An 11,877-nucleotide genomic window follows, 5' to 3' on the forward strand; every position below is an offset into this window, starting at 1 on the left:
GGGAAGATTCAAACAAACAATACTAAGTGTTTACTGTATGGTTTTTCAGATTTTAGTGAGATATTTTGTCCCCAATTGTGTTCTTGGTTTACTACAATACAACTAAAATAAAGTCTCAGATTCAAACTTAACTGAAACTGATTCAATTTGGACTATCTGGTAGTATCATTAATCATTTTTTATTCAGAGTATGATTCATACCAAAGTATCTGGTGAATAAGTTAATTTTTTTTAACGAAAAATTTTAATTTCGGAAATTAATTCCATTTTGTAATACCACTATAAGTTTATGTTTAAATTTGTGTACAACTAGTGACAAATACCATTTATCAAAATGGTTTTTTTTTATGGAGATTTTAGTAATTTTTTAATAGTTGAATTCATGAGTCAATTGAAGCTAGACCACCATGGAAAACCTGGAAGCAGTTGATGGCCGTTTCGTCCTATTGTATGGAACCTCATCAGTGTGCATCCACGATCCTACCTTACGACATTCGAACCCAGGACCTACCAGTCTTTGGTTATATGGAAAGTGAAAAATTATTTTCTGAAATACCATAACAATCTTAATTTCTTCACTAATTCACAAATTATATCAGTACGTAGAAGAAAAATTGTTTTTTTTTACACATTACAGTCAGTTAGTTCATCAATGAACAACATAAAAGGTGGTAAGTATATTTTTGTATCGGTTCAAGTTACTTCACTATATCAGAATAGAGAGATGAAATTATTAAAACAAATATCAGTATAGTTGAAATAGTAATGTTTTTAGTGAGAGTAGAAAAAAAGATCAAAAACAGACTGTATGATTCGAGAAGAAAGAATTAATTTACTGAATTAATGAGTATAAGATGATTTTAAAACTTAAAACCAAAAAGAAGACATAGAGTGAACCAGTCAGTCAGTCAAATACAACGTAGGACCAGGCACATTTATGCATCAGTCCAAGTTAGCACAACAAGATGAACATTGGATTCATAGAAGTAATTAATTTAGTGGTGGTAGTGTATAAAAGAAAGGTTGTATATAAGGATATAGCACAGGAAGACAGATATGAAGCAGTTTTAATCTCAAGGTTTAAGGGAAGATAAAGAGTGTATAAAGTTGCGCCATTGTGATAGATTCTGAGCCATGTTACCTGGAGTTTCCAACCATTGTTTATGATAGTCACGCGGACTCCAACCAAGTACTCTGCATTTACCAACATGGTTCAGACTAGAAGTTAGTAACTTCAAGCTCTGATGCCACGTTTTGGTTTGGCCGCCTCTAACTCTCTTCCAACCATTGTCAATACTGACCAGTTGCAGTCATAACACATCGATGGGAAGATTTAAACAAACAATACCATGTGAATTTAAACTTCACTCCATCGCACAAGCAAATGGCTATCAGGACTCAGTGGTCGAGTGGATAACGCAATGGCGTTTGAGGCGAAAGGTACTGAGTTCGAGTCTCAGGGTGAACATCAACTCTGAGATGTAGGTACATCCATCTGACGAGTCCGGAATAGGACGAAAGGCGCGTCCTGGATTCCACTGCTAACCACTATCCATCTTTGCTTACAATATGTCAATATAATTTATTCTTATGATTTAATTAGATAAACATTGTCATATGTCTAACAATATTTTAAGAAGAAAAAAATTAGCATTTATTGTTTTTAAAGGGATGGATCTGGTTGTATCCGACATAAACATAAATAAAATGAATACAAATGAAGAAACATCAGGTGCATATTTATTGTGCTTAAGGTCAAGATACACACATACATACATACACACACACCTGTTACCTATTTAACGATCTAATTTTATGTAAAGACAACATGGTTCCAAATAAATCAGTCAATTGAGTTCCTCTGAAATTTATTGTTATTCGGTCAGAGATAATGTGGAAAGCCAAAGCGACTATGTATTAGCACACCTTGTCACATCTTATATTAGTAAAACGAGAAACTAGTAAGATAACAAACAAAGAGAGGAATATAAGTTAAATATGAGAATCTTTATTCAAAAAGTAACGAATGATGTTAAAGTATTAATTGTGTGAAATAAAATTAAATCAACGATTTAGAATGAAAATAACTGGAGTAATGTAGTAGTGGTATCTATCAGGTAAGTTCCAATCGCTACCAACTCTCAGCTCTAGTGTTGTCCACGAAAATATCAGAATAAAGTGCAAACGTCCGTGATACATACCAAGGGTCTCTTGGGGGATTCAAAAATCTCTAGTTCCAAACTAATAGTATATAACGGATCCAGAGTAGAAATCTGTTCTTGACTATAGACTATTATAGAACGGTATCTTCTGACGTTGTCCCATTACCTTGCGGATTGGAACTGTAGGTCAAACATTATTTAAATGGTTCTCATGAGAAAATCACTTCAATCTAGCACCCAGCTACCTCAATTCAAACTATTAATATGATAATTAACACCAGAAAAAAAAAGATATACCATATAAATGCAAATTATATTTAATATAACAGGATTGTATAGAGTATACTATTTTCAGTTTCCTAGTTCTATCAAATTTCGAATTTTAAACAAACCACAATCTATTTGCCTTTGAATTATATCATTTAATATTATCTATTTTCATTAAAATAAAACTTAATTAGTGAGAAGCAGTAACCAGTGGAGTACAACCAGGTCTGTTGAGAGATATCAACTCACTGAAGACAATTGGTGAATAGCTGCTCAATTTCGTGAATAAGTTGAAGTTAGAAATTACCACCGTAGGATGCTGGCCGGCTCAGTGGTCTAGTGGTTAAGCGCTCGCTAGGAGGGATTGTGGATGCGCACTGCTGAGGAGTTCTAGAATAGGATGAAACAGTCGTCCAATGCCTCCAGGTTTTGCATGTTAGTCTAGCTTCAATTGACCCATAATCTCAACTATATAAAATTACTGAAATCTCCACAAAACCCCCCTTCTGATAATAATATTTAATTAATACCTAATGATAAATGTATTATTATAACTCAATCGAAAGAAAATTTCCATAATAACCATTTTGTTCTCATAAATTATATGATTAAACAGAAAGATATAAAAAAGATTTTATGAATGATTAGTCTAGACAAATAATATGCTTTAGGCCATAAATTGAAATTATTATTACTTTAATCAATAACTATATATATATATATATAATGTTTGTCATGTGTATCCCGGATAGCTCAGTGGTAACGTCTTTGACTGTCAAGCTGGGTGACACAGAATCGAATCTGTTAGCGTGCACCAGTTTCCTCAAGATTATAGGTACACTTTGTTAACGAATGCCGAGTAGCACAAAACCCGGGTCTAGGAATTCCTGTTTACTACTTACAACCACTATCTTATTTCAACATCGTGCACGCAGTGTCAAGTCACCTAGACTAGTGACCACATTTCTACTTGATCGATATATATATATATATTATTGAATCTAATTAACAATAACTTTATATTATAATCATTATAGATCGGAGGGGGGTTTTGTGGAGAATTTAGTATTTTCACAATTGAAATCATGAGTCAATTGAAGCTAGACCACTATCGAAAACCTGGAAGCACTGGACGGCCGTTTCATCCTATTATGGGACTCCTCAGCAGTGCGGTCGCTCAAAATCGTGGATTGGTTGAAGTTAGACATTAACACCGTTGGATACAGGCCGGTTCAGTGGTCTATCGGTTAAGTGCTCCGGCGCGAGACTGGTAGGTCCTGGATTCGAATCTCGCGGGTGTGGGATCGTGGATGAGCACTGCTGAGGAGTCCCATAATAGGACAAGTTGGCCGTCTAGTGATTCCAGGTTTTCCATGGTGATCTAACTTCAATTGACTCATGATTTCAACTGTGAAAATATAATCATTATAATATATCAAAAGATCTAAACTATCATGTTCATATAATAAAGAAAATGGGATTGCTAATTATTGATCATATACAACAGAATAGCTAATACTGATATGAAGAACTTAATACTAATTGAATATAAACTATCTAAGCCTTATACACAATTTATATTTTCCATTTTAATAATAATAATCATTCAAACAACCCGATATACTTTAAAAATCCCATGAGCCAAATAATAATCATTGACCTATTTATTATTTTTATATAATAGATAGATAATGGCATTCAATATTTCACTAATGAAAACTATAATGAATACTTGTTTAATCTGGTTGGTGTTTTTTTAATAATAAGATTTGTTTCTATGGGATGGGATTGCTGACCTTATTGTTCAATCTTCCCCCTTTATTCACACTTGGGACCGGTAGTAACTTTAGAAAAGTTACATGTGGAGTTCTTTAATGAATACTTAAAATAAAAAAAGATGGTTAATAAGTTCTGGAGTCATTTTCATTCTATTCTAGAATAATATTATGTGTGCTAGGTTCAAAGAGAATTGCATGCTATATGCATACAAGTCCGCCCCATTATTGTTCCTATTATCGAAGCCTACTTCAAAGAATTGTTTACTTTAGAAAATTCTCTTTTACATGAAATGATAATGGAGTCATTTAGAATTATATAATATATAACTATTCAATGTAATCTTTACAAACATTCCTAATGGATTGATACATTATATTTATTATTTCTAGATGTTTATTGTTTGGAATAGTGATCTGTATTGAAGAATGAATTGAAGTCAGGTTTTTTTTAGTTAAATTCCATCATGAATTACAAGTCTATTCATCCATGAAATTCGAAAACATTATTAGGATTATTCGAAGTTTCATAGGACAACTCAAAAATATCATGAACGACAATATATGAAGAATGCCTTGAATTCATGGAACTTGGTACCTTTTATGCCAATGAATTCAACCTAATCAATTAATGAAGTATTATGGGAGAAAATAAGAGTATATAGATATACTGGTTATGTTTAGCAATATACATTTTTATTATAGATTTTCGAAATATATAGTCTAGGAGGTGTATACCCTTAATTTCTTTGGTATTTTGAATGTATTCATAATTTTAAGATAAATGGAGATGTTTTTATGTAGCAAGAATTTTTCTGAGATTTTTCAGTAAAATTTAAATAATGTAATGTGTACCATTAGATAAGACATTTGGCTATCAGCTACTAAGTCCATTGTTCGAAATCTATCCCACTTACTTCAGCTTGAGCAATTTGGGTTAATCATTAGTCCTCTAACTTGAAATATAGCACGAACATAAGTTTCCCATGAACGAATTGATGAAAATTATTTTAAGAAGGGCTTATTGGAGATTTTAGTAATTTTATATAGTTTAAATCATGAGTCAATTGAAGCTAGATCACTATGGAAAAACTGGAATCACTGGACAACTCCTTCGTCCTATTGTGAGACTTCCCAGCAGTGCTCAAACACGATCCCGACTCGCGAGATTCAAACACAGGACCTACCAGTCTCGTGTGCGAGCATTTAACCACCAGACCACTGAGACAGCTGGCATCAAACCAATCCACGAAATTGAGTAACCAATCACCATCGTCTTCAGTGAGTTGATATCTCCCAACAGATAGATCCTGTGTTTGAATCTCGTGAGGCGAGATCAAGAATGTGAACTGCTCAGAAGTCCCACGATAGGACAAGTTGGCCGTCCAGTGATTCCAGGTTTTCCATGGTGATCTTACTTCAACTGAATCATGATCTCAACTATATAAAATTATTTTAACACTTATTTACATATTACTCAACAAAATAAATTAAAAATGATTCAATACTTATATACTTAAACAATATAAACAATATAACTGAAATTATTACTCACCCCATCGTGTATTAATTTCCATCATGATTTTGTTTGATATTCCAGATATAAATTTTATAACATCTCAAGTGTTAATTTTTATATTCCTGTTTGCTTTTTTTAAAAACAATTCGTGTTTACTACTCAAATAAGGTTTGTTATAAGATTCTTTTTTATAAAGTATAATTGTAGTTCTAAAGTCCACTATGATTTGACAATTGACATTAAAATATATAGACACCGACTGTTTTATTTACTCATCAGAGAATGAATGAATAAATGTTTTTATATGAGATTTATACACAAATCTCTAGAATTTTCTGATTGGTCCATTCATTAACCAATCAGAATCCAGAAAGTTTTTTAACCAATCGTAAGCTAGATATTAAAATGGCGCCATTTATATTTTTTTTTCATAGAAAGAAGTTGTCAACAGAAATTGAGTTTTGATTTTTGCTAAAAAAAAATGAAGCTTATAAACTGCCTTGGGATTAAAATGTAACAGTTAATACATACTAAAGAACAGTAATTGATGATGTTTTTAAATGTAATATATTACAGTAAATGAACATATATGTAAATAATCACAATAGTTATAATTATTTTCTATCTTTGCCTATAATTCACCAATGTGGTTTATTCATATTGTTGATTTAATCTTGTCATTAGTGTTCTGGTAGTGACTATTATGATTATTATTGTTATGGCGACTGGTAAAAAACACGTCAGCTGTTATTCACCAAATACTATGGCACATTATCACTAATAAGAATGTGAGACTATAAAAACATAAAACCACTTAGTTAATCCTCTATTCCCATGTATGAAAAATTAATTATGGTTTAGGTTATGAAATGATAGTTGTTACTAGACAAAAACATGTAGTTTTGTTTTTTTTTTTACTTATGTAGAAGGTTGGTGGGAAATAAAACTTACAAAGTGATCCTAGACAAAAAGGGTATCAATAAATGTGTATTTTATGAAGATGAATCGTTCGTCATTTTTTGTACATTTTTGGTTAATCTTCCCAAATAAAGAAAATACTATTATGATGTTTTATTTATTTAATTACATCAATTATTTGAAGAAAAATATTTATAGTCTAGTTATTTAACTGATTGACCAAGTTTGCTTTACTTACTTACTTATGCCTGTTACCCCTCGTCGAGGAGCATAGGCCGCTCACTAGCATCCACCATCCAACTCTGTCCTGAGACTTCGTTTTCAGTTCTTTCCAGTTAACAATCATCCTTTTCATATCTGCTTCTATTTCCCGACGTAATGTGTTTTTTAGCCTTCCACTTTTCCGCTTCCCTTCCGGATTCCAAGTTAGGGATTGCCTTGTAATGCACATTGGTGATTTCCTTAATGTATGTCCTATCCACTTCCAACGTCTTTTCCTAATTTCCTCTTCAGCTGGAAGCTGGTTTTTCTCTCTCACAAAACGCTGTTGCTGATAGTATCCGGCAAATGAATGTTGAATATTTTGCATAGACAACTGTTTATAAATACTTTTACCTTCTTGACGATGGATGTAGTAGTTCTCCATGTTTCAGCTCCATACAGTAGGACTGTCTTGATGTTCGTATTGAAGACTCTCACTTTGAAATTAGTTGACAGTTGTTTTGAGTTCCATATGTTCTTCAATTGTAGAAATGCTGCCCTTGCTTTACCAATCCTCGCATTTACATCTGCATCTGATCCTCCTTGTTTATCAATGATGCTTCCTAGATACGTGAATGTTTCCACCTCTTCCAGAGTTTCGCCATCAAGTGTGGTTGGGTTGGTGTTCTCCGTGTTGTATTTGAGAATCTTACTTTTTCCTTTGTGAATGTGGAGGTGACTAAGTTTGACTATTTGAATATTCAATTAAGATACATGGGACCTTATGTTGAACGATACGAAACAATTGAATGGTAGTTCGTTTTAGTTACTTGTTTTACTAATGATTCTCATCAGTAAAGCTTCTTCTGGATCTCAGTTATTTTTCCAAAGCCATTTTCATGTTCGTTGGCAATAAAATCTAGTTTAACCGTGGTTTTGGAGAATGATTGGGTTAAACTGGCTAAAGGTATATGATTAAATTAAAAAACAGTTTGAATCGTATAGATCACCGGCTGACATTAATTAATTACGTACTGCTCAGGAGTCCAACAATAGGACAAAAGGGCCGTCCAGTGCTTCCAGGTTTTCCATGGTGGTCTAGCTTCAATTGACTCATGATCTCAACTATTGAAATTGTCATTTTTATTCAATTAATAACTGATTCATTTCAATTCATATCTTTTTTTATTACCGTTATTCTATTCTCAGTTGCTTCACTACTTAATCATCTAATATTTCTTAACTCCATGAGTTCTATTCACTATTTCAATTTTCTGGAACTTTCCCTCTCAAACTTTGTTTATCCAAAACAAAATTTTCTATGAATTCACTTTATATTGTTGATTATTGATGTTTAGGTCTGCAATTGATCAGTCTCTTGTTATCCATATGTGCATACTGTGCGTATTGCCTCGATATAGCCTTAATTCACAAGCGTTATAAGCGTAGAAGGATAGTGGCTAGCACTGGAATCCGGAACGCGCGTTTCGACCTATTTGGGACTCGTCAGCCGGATGTACTTGCATCTCAGAGTTGGTGTTCACTCTGGGACTCTAACCCAGAACCTTTCGCTTCAAACATCATCGCGTTATCCGCTCGGCTACTGAGTCCTCATAGACACTTGCTTGTGAAATGGGGTGAAGTGTCAAATCTATTAGTATTGTGTGTTTGAATCTTCCCATTGGTGTTTAGGACCGCAATTGATCAGTCTCATATTGGCATATGTGCATACTGTGTGTATTGCCTGAGATGCAGGCACATCCAGCTGACGAGTCCCAAATAGAAAGAAACGCGCTTCCTGGATTCCACTGCTAGCCACTGTCCATCTTTGCTCAAACCTTTTTCTGACCTTAGTAACTCTATTGGAATCTTTGTTACATCATATTCACACATATTCATCTTTAATCACCCTCTTATATATAAGTATGTCAATATCTATAATAACGTTGATTTTAAAGCATGATAGATTGTATGGAGCTGACGAGGAACCTTAGAGACATAAAATGAATTCCTATTATTCTGCACCAATCTACATTCTTGTTCTATTTAAAGTAAATTCATATTCCTAAACTATATTTCATCAGTTTATAAAAGAATTAATCAATCAATCAATCAATAATTCGATTATGATAGTTATCTGTATTGATATAATATTCAATACTTATTGTATTGATTTGTTGTATGCATCTGTATGTATTTTATATAGAGTAATTTGATTTGACTTAAAAATCGATATATATGCATATTGACAATTATGTCTAATGATTATATGAAGCATTTAAAAGTATATTTAAAGATTACACCTTTTTTAATTTATCGATTTTATGTAATGATTATGTCATCTATGTAATCATTTAATCAGGATGACTGCTAAGAAAAAAAATTTAGAAAGAAAAATGAAAAATCAATAAAATATCACATATGCTCATTAGTGACTGGCTTCAAGAGGTAGTTCCTAGAGATCTAGTGAGATACAGTGACCAGTGGAGTTCAACTAGGTCTGTTATGAGATAGTAACTCACTGAAGACAATGGTGGATGTGTCGCTCAATTTCGTGGATCGGCTGAAGTTAGACATTAACACCATTGGATGCCAGTGGGCTCAGTGTTTTAGAGGTTCAGCGCTCGCGCGCGAGACCGATAGGTCCTGTGTTTGAATCTCGTGAGGCGGGATCGTGAATGCGTACTGCTCAGGAGTGCCACAATAGGACGAAATGGCCATCCAATGCTTCCAGGTTTTCCATGATGGTCTAGCTTCAATTGATTCATGATCTCAGCTATTAAAATATCATTGTATTTTTATTTGTTATTTAACTACTTAATTAATTAGAACGGTTACTGTTTGGGAAAATGTGTTTATTTTGGTAAATCTAAGTTTTAGTTTGAATTGTTGGATTGAAATATGTTAGTTCATACTCTACTTCAGTGATGAACAAGGAGGATCTGATGCAAATGTAAAGGTGAGGATTGGCAAAACAAAGGCAGCATTTCTACAATTGAAGAACATATGGAACTCAAAACAACTGTCAACCAACATCAAAATCAGAATCTTTAATACGAACATCAAGACAGTCCTACTGTATGGAGTTAAACCTTGGAGAACTACCACAAACATCATCAAAAAGGTACAAGTATTTCTAAACATTTGTTTACATAAGATACTCAACGTCCGTTGGCCAGATACCATCAGCAACACCCTTTTGTCGGAGAGGACAAATCAGCTTCCAGTTGAATAGGAAATTAAGAAAAAATGTTGTAAGAAGATAGGACATACATAACAGAGATCACCAAAGTGCATCACGAGGAAAGCCCTAACTTGGAATCCTGAAGGGAAGCAGAAAAGAGGAAGGCCAAAGAACACAATACGCCGGGAAATAGAAGCAGATATGAAAAGGATGATTGTTAACTGGAAAGAACTGGAAACGATTGTCCAGGACAGGGTTGGATGGAGAATGCTGGTGGGAGGCCTATGATCCTCGACGAGGGGTAACAGGCGTAAGTAAGTAAGCTTCAAATAGTGTTAATTTCTTTTCTGGTTATACTGATTTAGGGTGTGTCAACTTCGGCAGGTGAAAATTGTCTTTTCTTTTAACACTGAACATTACTGACCGTATGAATGATTCACATTTGTTGGGTATAGTGTCCTGCAACTCAGAAATGAATCTTTTCAACATGTGAGCATCATTTACTAATTGTTTTTCTGTGTTTCTACATATTTAATTAGTCAGTAACGCAAACTGTGACAATATCGGACTAAATTGTGCAGTCGACTAATTAGATAGAGAACTATCACTTGTTTCTAGGTTTCATATAATCTATATAATGCATAAATTTATACTTGATTAGCAACTAGTATGACATTACTTACTTACTTATGCCTGTTAACCCCAATGGAGCATGGACCACCGACCAGCATTCTCCAACACACTCTGTCCTGGGCCCTCTTTTCTAGTTCTATCCAGTTTTTGTTCATTCTTCCCATGTCTGTCCCCATATCTCGGGGTAATGTGTTCTTTGGTCTTCCTCTTCTCCTATGACCTTCAGGATTCCATGTGAGGGCTTGTTTTGTGATACAGTTGGGTGAACTAGTATGATATATCATTGAAAAATCTCTCTATTATTCTTCTTCTGAGATACATAATTTATTTTCTCGTAAGCATGATTCATTTCTGTTCAGTAACTTTATTGGAACTACTCAATTCAACTTATGACACACTTTTCAAATGATGATCAGTCGGTCAAATGATGTTCATCACTTGTTTAAATCACGTTTCTGACAAAAAACTCACATGATTATGACAATTTAATAACTTTTCTTATGGAATGCTTAAGCGCGATTAGTAAGAGAACAGTACAGGGATGAGCTTAAAACAATCTCAGGGAAACTGCAACCAATTCTAGATAGTAAGCAAAACGGGTTTTTTTGAACAAATAGTTCCAGGGAAGGAAGAAGTAATATCACATATCACAAAGAGATTTTATATAACTAAGGTTATTCTCTCGGTAAAACGAAAGAAAAACAACCACATAAGTTTACAAGGATCTACTTAACTTTGTAAGTCTCCATATTGTTCTTGGTTAGTTTTTGATATTGAGGGTTTGGGCAAAAGGTTTGAGGTCAGAATTTTTATCACGAAATGACATCAACTGTAAGACAGAAATGTTCTGTTGCCATATAGATGAATGAAATCCAGTAGGCCATTTGATTAGTTCATTCATAAAATATAGTGCAACCAGGTTAAAGTTTGCTTTAGGATAAAAAGTCAGGATTTAGAGATAATGTCGATCTATTTGTTAAACGCGGCCTACAATTTCATTGAAATAGAATCAATCAATGCTTGACCATCATTGAAAACTTACAAGTGGGGAATGGCCGTTTCGTCTCAGTGTGGGACTCCTCAACAGTGCATACCTACGACACCACAGGGGGAATCAAACCCAGGACTTTCGGTCTCACGAGCGAACAGTTAACCTTTAAACCAATGAGGTGGAAATCTACGGAGACAGAATTGAGCATTTGTTATGTTTAATATTAC

This window comes from Schistosoma mansoni, chromosome 3 (assembly GCF_000237925.1).
Source record: "Schistosoma mansoni strain Puerto Rico chromosome 3, complete genome".
In the NCBI taxonomy this organism is placed as follows: domain Eukaryota; kingdom Metazoa; phylum Platyhelminthes; class Trematoda; order Strigeidida; family Schistosomatidae; genus Schistosoma; species Schistosoma mansoni.